The 8,091-nt window shown below is 42.9% G+C and overlaps 1 long non-coding RNA gene across 1 annotated transcript; it reads right to left on the bottom strand.

Moving 5' to 3' along the window:
• Positions 1–771: 771 nt before the first annotated feature.
• LOC119301044 lies at positions 772–2,112 on the bottom strand. The gene is made up of 2 exons (XR_005146853.1): positions 1,592–2,112; positions 772–1,178 (listed from the first exon to the last, which is right to left on the bottom strand). It is a non-coding gene; the product is annotated as an uncharacterized LOC119301044 (long non-coding RNA).
• Positions 2,113–8,091: the final 5,979 nt, after the last annotated feature.

The following is an 8,091-nucleotide window of genomic DNA, read 5'->3' as shown; positions in this document are numbered from 1 at the left end:
GTTTCTAGGCCCGCCGCTACATGGTGGTCTAAATTAGTCATCTCACACCATCATAATTTACCTTGCATCGATCGATAAAATGCACAACAATAGTTAATCTTCCTTTAAAAAACACAATACAGACACAGATGATCACATACATACACACAAGTGCATCCACCACCACACACGCCTTATAGTTGATGGGCAAGTCATATCATTGAAAGAGTAGCACCAAAAAGACTGAAAGAGTGAATGAGCATGGACTCGAGGGACCAATGAATCACAGCTTTGGTGGAGCGGTGCTTCATCCTCCACATTCATGACGACAGATCTTGACAGCGTGGTGCAGTGCAGATTCGACGTTCGATGTACGGGGATGGACACGCGCAGAAGGACGACGTTGTCTGGCATCGTGGTTGCGTCGATTGCAGAGAGGTCTGACACGGTCGATGCGTCAGTTTCTGCTCTAAAGATGGATCGATGGAAGATGGTGGTGTCGGGCCTTGCAGGATGCACATGTGGTGCCCGCTGTGAGTGCACCAGACCGGTGTGTGATCCAGTCCTGATCAGCGAAATGATTTTCGGTTTGTGTTTTTTTTCGTCCTTGGCCGAAATGGCCGAATTTCGGGAATTTCAAAAAATTCGGCAAAATCTCGGACGAAATTGCAAAATCAAAATTTGAAAATTTGGCCAAAATTTAACCGAAATTTGGCCGAAATTCGGCCGAAATTTGAACAAAACTTTAAATAAAATAGAGCAAAACATATCAGCACAACAACCATCAGGAGAGATCTTATAAACTTTAGCAAATAAGCTCTAGGGATTAAGAAAATTGAATCTGCCCAACATAACAGGCACACGTTAGCTATAATGTTGCCTCCAACATAACAGTTAACAATCCAACATAGCAGACACACATTAGTTATAAAATTGCCTCCAACATAACCCTTAACAGTCCAACATAACAGGCACACATTAGTTATAAAGTTGCCTCTGACATAAACCCTTAACCGTCCAGCATCAGTTCAACCATCATAGCATAGTTCAAAGTTTAAATAGTCCAGTACAACCAAAAGACTTTAAAGCATTAAACATAGAAACATCTCCAAAAGACAACCATCAGCTTATTTGAAGCATCAGCTCCAAGCTTCCCAACATCCAAAAGCTTCTTGATATCCTTTGCTCACGTGCCATTTCTGGTTTGGAGAAAACAGAGGAAGGGTCATGATACAGAGTGCATACATCTAAGTAACTAGCAGTTCCAAGTAGCAACTAAAATACTGTGTTAAGTAGCAATTAGAACAACACTACTAAGTGATTGGTAGCAACTAGAACATCACTGGTATGTGATAAGTAGCAATTATAGCAACAATACAAGAAGATAAGTATCAATTACAGCAACACTACTAGGTGAGCAATTAGAACAGCAGTACTAATCATACACAGTGAGCATAAACATTAGAGCACGAGAACAATTAAAGATCAACCTACTTAAAGAAAGCAATATACATCAAGCTATTTAAAGATCAGCCGCTTTGAACATATACATCAAGCTAGATTTTTCTAAGTAACAAACCTGAATCGGAAACACCAAAAAGAAGAGACTTACCAAATTTACGAGTAGAGATTGTTGACGTTCTTGGTCTTCTTCCTAATAAGTCGTCCAGATCTAGTCTCCAAATGGCCAGTGCTTGTTGGTGCCTCCTTTTGAACTTGTACTTGTGTCTCTTCTTCAAGTTGCATTTGTGTCTCTAGCTGATCTTGTTCACCATCCTCATCATCCTCACTCACCCCATCATCATCCTCGATGTCATTATCAACATATTCATTCTCTTCTCCATCATCCTCACTCTCAGTTTCAAGAAACTCATTCTCATCATCATCATTCCTCTTTCTTTTCTTGTTATTACCCTTTGAACCAACATAAGACGCCTTCCTGCTTGAGTTGAGGCGCCTTATTTGCTCAAAAACAGCACTAGCTGCATCAGCTCCATCCACAATCGGATCCTCTACATCCTCATTCAGCCACTCCATTATTGGGTTTGTTTCATCAAACATTGTGGTATCCATTAGCAATGCACTTGGATCAATTTCTTTATCTATATCTCTCTCTTTCTCTTGATCTTCTTCAGCACGCATCTTCAAGGTTTGAATAGTAAACAAGTAAATTATATGACATGCAAGGACAACACAAAGTAGAAAGTAAAAGTGATGGTTTATACCTTTAAGTTGTAGCGTACAGAAACTAGCTTGTGGAGCTTGTCATATAGAAGACGACTTCTTTGCTTTGTGTGCACCAAAGCAAAAGCGCTCCAATTTCTCTCACACCCACTAGAGGAGACACATTGTGAGAAAATTCTCATTGCACATTTCTGCAATGCAGGTGAAGGAAATATGCCCTAGAGGCAATAATAAAGTTATTATTTATTTCCTTATAATCATGATAAATGTTTATTATTCATGCTAGAATTGTATTTTCCGGAAACATAATACATGTGTGAATACATAGACAAACAGAGTGTCACTAGTATGCCTCTACTTGACTAGCTCGTTAATCAAAGATGGTTATGTTTCCTAACCATGAACAATGAGTTGTTATTTGATTAACGAGGTCACATCATTAGTAGAATGATCTGATTGACATGACCCATTCCATTAGCTTAGCACCTGATCGTTTAGTATGTTGCTATTGCTTTCTTCATGACTTATACATGTTCCTATGACTATGAGATTATGCAACTCCCGTTTACCGGAGGAACACTTTGGGTACTACCAAACGTCACAACGTAAATGGGTGATTATAAAGGAGTACTACAGGTGTCTCCAATGGTCGATGTTGGGTTGGCGTATTTCGAGATTAGGATTTGTCACTCCAATTGTCGGAGAGGTATCTCTGGGCCCTCTCGGTAATACACATCACATAAGCCTTGCAAGCATTACAACTAATATGTTAGTTGTGAGATGATGTATTACGGAACGAGTAAAGAGACTTGCCGTTAACGAGATTGAACTAGGTATTGGATACCGACGATCGAATCTCGGGCAAGTAACATACCGATGACAAAGGGAACAACGTATGTTGTTATGCGGTCTGACCGATAAAGATCTTCATAGAATATGTAGGAGCCAATATGGGCATCCAGGTCCCGCTATTGGTTATTGACCAGAGACATGTCTCGGTCATGTCTACATTGTTCTCGAACCCGTAGGGTCCGCACGCTTAAGGTTACGATGACAGTTATATTATGAGTTTATGCATTTTGATGTACCGAAGGTTGTTCGGAGTCCCGGATGTGATCACGGACATGACGAGGAGTCTCGAAATGGTCGAGACATAAAGATTGATATATTGGAAGCCTATGTTTGGACATCGGAAGTGTTCCGGGTGAAATCGGGATTTTACCGGGTTACCGGGAGGTTACCGGAACCCCCCCGGGAACCACATGGGCCTTCATGGGCCTCAGTGGAAAGGAGAAAGGGGCAGCCCAAGGGGGCTGCGCGCCTCCCCCCTTCTCCTAGTCCTATTAGGACTAGGAGAGGTGGCCGGCCACCCCTCTCCCTCTTTCCCCCTTGGGAATCCTAGTTGGAATAGGATTGGAGGGGAGTCCTACTCCCGGTAGGAGTAGGACTCCTCCTGCGCCTCCTCCTCCTGGCCGGCGCACCCTCCCCCCTTGGCTCCTTTATATACTGAGGCAGGGGCACCTCTAAACACACAAGTTGACACAAGTTGATCCACGTGATCGATTCCTTAGCCGTGTGCGGTGCCCCCTGCCACCATATTCCTCGATAATACTGTAGCGGAGTTTAGGCGAAGCCCTGCTGCTGTAATTCATCAAGATCGTCACCACGCCGTCGTGCTGACGGAACTCTTCCCCGACACTTTGCTGGATCGGAGTCCGGGGATCGTCATCGAGCTGAACGTGTGCTTGAACTCGGAGGTGCCGTAGTTTCGGTGCTTGATCGGTTGGATCGTGAAGACGTACGACTACTTCCTCTACGTCGTGTCATCGCTTCCGCAGTCGGTCTGCGTTGGGTACGTAGACAACACTCTCCTCTCGTTGCTATGCATCACATGATCCTGTGTGCGCGTAGGAAAATTTTTGAAATTACTACGAAACCCAACAGTGGCATCCGAGCCTAGGTTAATGATGTTGATGTTATATGCACGAGTAGAACACAAGTGAGTCGTGGACGATACAAGTCATACTGCCTACCAGCATGTCAAATTTTGGTTCAGCGGTATTGTTGGACGAGACGACCCGGACCAACCTTACGCGTACGCTTACGCGAGACCGGTTCCCTCGACGTGCTTTGCATAGAGATGGCTTGCGGGCGACTGCCTCTCCAACTTTAGTTGAACCAAGTATGGCTACGCCCGGTCCTTGCGAAGGTTAAAACGGAGTCTATTTGACAAACTATCGTTGTGGTTTTGATGCGTAGGTGAGATTGGTTCTTACTTAAGCCCGTAGCAGCCACGTAAAACATGCAACAACAAAGTAGAGGACGTCTAACTTGTTTTTGCAGGGCATGTTGTGATGTGATATGGTCAAGGCATGATGCTGAATTTTATTGTATGAGATGATCATGTTTTGTAACCAAGTTATCGGCAACTGGCAGGAGCCATATGGTTGTCGCTTTATTGTATGCAATGCAATCGTGATGTAATGCTTTACTTTATTACTAAACGGTAGTGATAGTCGTGGAAGCATAAGATTGGCGAGACGACAACGATGCTACGATGGAGATCAAGGTGTCGCGCCGGTGACGATGGTGATCATGACGGTGCTTCGGAGATGGAGATCACAAGCACAAGATGATGATGACCATATCATATCACTTATATTGATTGCATGTGATGTTTATCTTTTTATGCATCTTATCTTGCTTTGATTGACGGTAGCATTATAAGATGATCTCTCACTAAATTATCAAGAAGTGTTCTCCCTGAGTATGCACCGTTGCCAAAGTTCGTCGTGCCCAGACACCACGTGATGATCGGGTGTGATAAGCTCTACGTCCATCTACAACGGGTGCAAGCCAGTTTTGCACACGCAGAATACTCAGGTTAAACTTGACGAGCCTAGCATATGCAGATATGGCCTTGGAACACGGAGACTGAAAGGTCGAGCGTGAATCATATAGTAGATATGATCAACATAAACGATGTTCACCATTGAAAACTACTCCATCTCACGTGATGATCGGTCATGGTTTAGTTGATTTGGATCACGTAATCACTTAGAGGATTAGAGGGATGTCTATCTAAGTGGGAGTTCTTAAATAATATGATTAATTGAACTTAAACTTAGTACCTGATAGTATCTTGCTTGTTTATGTTGATTGTAGATAGATGGCTCGTGTTGTTGTTCCGTTGAATTTTAATGCGTTCCTTGAGAAGGCAAAGTTGAAAGATGATGGTAGCAATTACACGGACTGGGTCCGTAACTTGAGGATTATCCTCATTGCTGCACAGAAAAATTACGTCCTGGAAGCACCGCTGGGTGCCAGGTCTGCTGCTGGAGCAACACCAGATGTTATGAACGTCTGGCAGAGCAAAGCTGATGACTACTCGATAGTTCAGTGTGCCATGCTTTACGGCTTAGAATCGGGACTTCAACGACGTTTTGAACGTCATGGAGCATATGAGATGTTCCAGGAGTTGAAGTTAATATTTCAAGCAAATGCCCGAATTGAGACATATGAAGTCTCCAATAAGTTCTATAGCTGCAAGATGGAGGAGAACAGTTCTGTCAGTGAGCATATACTCAAAATGTCTGGGTATAATAATCACTTGATTCAATTGGGAGTTAATCTTCCGGATGATTGCATCATTGACAGAATTCTCCAATCACTGCCACCAAGCTACAAGAGCTTCGTGATGAACTATAATATGCAAGGGATGAACAAGACTATTCCCGAGCTCTTCGTAATGCTGAAAGCTGCGGAGGTAGAAATCAAGAAGGAGCATCAAGTGTTGATGGTTAACAAGACCACTAGTTTCAAGAAAAAGGGCAAAGGGAAGAAAAAGGGGAACTTCAAGAAGAACGGCAAGCAAGTTGCTGCTCAAGAGAAGAAACCCAAGTCTGGACCTAAGCCTGAAACTGAGTGCTTCTACTGCAAGCAGACTGGTCACTGGAAGCGGAACTGCCCCAAGTATTTGGCGGATAAGAAGGATGGCAAGGTGAACAAAGGTATATGTGATATACATGTTATTGATGTGTACCTTACTAGAGCTCGCAGTAGCACCTGGGTATTTGATACTGGTTCTGTTGCTAATATTTGCAACTCGAAACAGGGACTACGGAATAAGCGGGCACTGGCAAAGGACGAGGTGACGATGCGCGTGGGAAACGGTTCCAAAGTCGATGTGATCGCAGTCGGCACGCTACCTCTACATCTACCTTCGGGATTAATATTAGACCTAAGTAATTGTTATTTGGTGCCAGCGTTGAGCATGAACATTATATCTGGATCTTGTTTAATGCGAGACGGTTATTCATTTAAATTAGAGAATAATGGTTGTTCTATTTATATGAGTAATATCTTTTATGGTCATGCACCCTTGAAGAGTGGTCTATTCTTATTGAATCTCGATAGTAGTAATACACATATTCATAATGTTGAAGCCAAAAGATGCAGAGTTGATAATGAAAGTGCAACTTATTTGTGGCACTGTCGTTTAGGTCATATCGGTATAAAGCGCATGAAGAAACTCCATGCTGATGGACTTTTGGAACCACTTGATTATGAATCACTTGGTACTTGCGAACCGTGCCTCATGGGCAAGATGACTAAAACACCGTTCTCCGGTACTATGGAGAGAGCAACAGATTTGTTGGAAATCATACATACCGATGTATGTGGCCCGATGAATATTGAGGCTCGTGGCGGATATCGTTATTTTCTCACCTTCACAGATGATTTGAGCAGATATGGATATATCTACTTAATGAAGCATAAGTCTGAAACATTTGAAAAGTTCAAAGAATTTCAGAGTGAAGTTGAAAATCATCGTAACAAGAAAATAAAGTTTCTACGATCTGATCGTGGAGGAGAATATTTGAGTTACGAGTTTGGTGTACATTTGAAAAATTGTGGAATAGTTTCGCAACTCACGCCACCCGGAACACCACAGCGTAATGGTGTGTCCGAACGTCGTAATCGTACTTTACTAGATATGGTGCGATCTATGATGTCTCTTACTGATTTACCGCTATCATTTTGGGGATATGCTTTAGAAACGGCCGCATTCACGTTAAATAGGGCACCATCAAAATCCGTTGAGACGACGCCTTATGAACTGTGGTTTGGCAAGAAACCAAAGTTGTCGTTTCTTAAAGTTTGGGGCTGCGATGCTTATGTGAAAAAGCTTCAACCTGATAAGCTCGAACCCAAATCGGAGAAATGTGTATTCATAGGATACCCAAAGGAAACTGTTGGGTACACCTTCTATCACAGATCCGAAGGCAAAACATTCGTTGCTAAGAATGGATCATTTCTAGAGAAGGAGTTTCTCTCGAAAGAAGTGAGTGGGAGGAAAGTAGAACTTGACGAGGTAACTGTACCTGCTCCCTTACTGGAGAGTAGTTCATCACAGAAAACTGTTTCAGTGACACCTACACCGGTTAGTGAGGAAGTCAATGATAATGATCATGAAACTTCAGATCAAGATACTACTGAACCACGTAGATCAACCAGAGTAAGATCCGCGCCAGAGTGGTACGGAAATCCTGTTCTGGAAGTCATGCTACTAGATCATGATGAACCTACGAACTATGAAGAAGCGATGGTGAGCCCAGATTCCGCAAAGTGGCTTAAAGCCATGAAATCTGAGATGGGATCCATGTATGAGAACAAAGTATGGACTTTGGTTGACTTGCCCGATGATCGGCAAGCAATTGAGAATAAATGGATCTTTAAGAAGAAGATTGACGCTGATGGTAATGTTACTGTCTACAAAGCTCGACTTGTCGCAAAAGGTTTTCGGCAAGTTCAAGGGATTGACTACGATGAGACCTTCTCACCCGTAGCGATGCTTAAGTCCGTCCGAATCATGTTAGCAATTGCCGCATTTTATGATTATGAAATTTGGCAAATGGATGTCAAAAC

The sequence above is a fragment of the Triticum dicoccoides genome, chromosome 5A (genome assembly GCF_002162155.2).
Source record: "Triticum dicoccoides isolate Atlit2015 ecotype Zavitan chromosome 5A, WEW_v2.0, whole genome shotgun sequence".
Classification (NCBI taxonomy): Eukaryota; Viridiplantae; Streptophyta; class Magnoliopsida; order Poales; family Poaceae; genus Triticum; species Triticum dicoccoides.
This window is presented reverse-complemented; position numbering and strand designations above follow the sequence as displayed.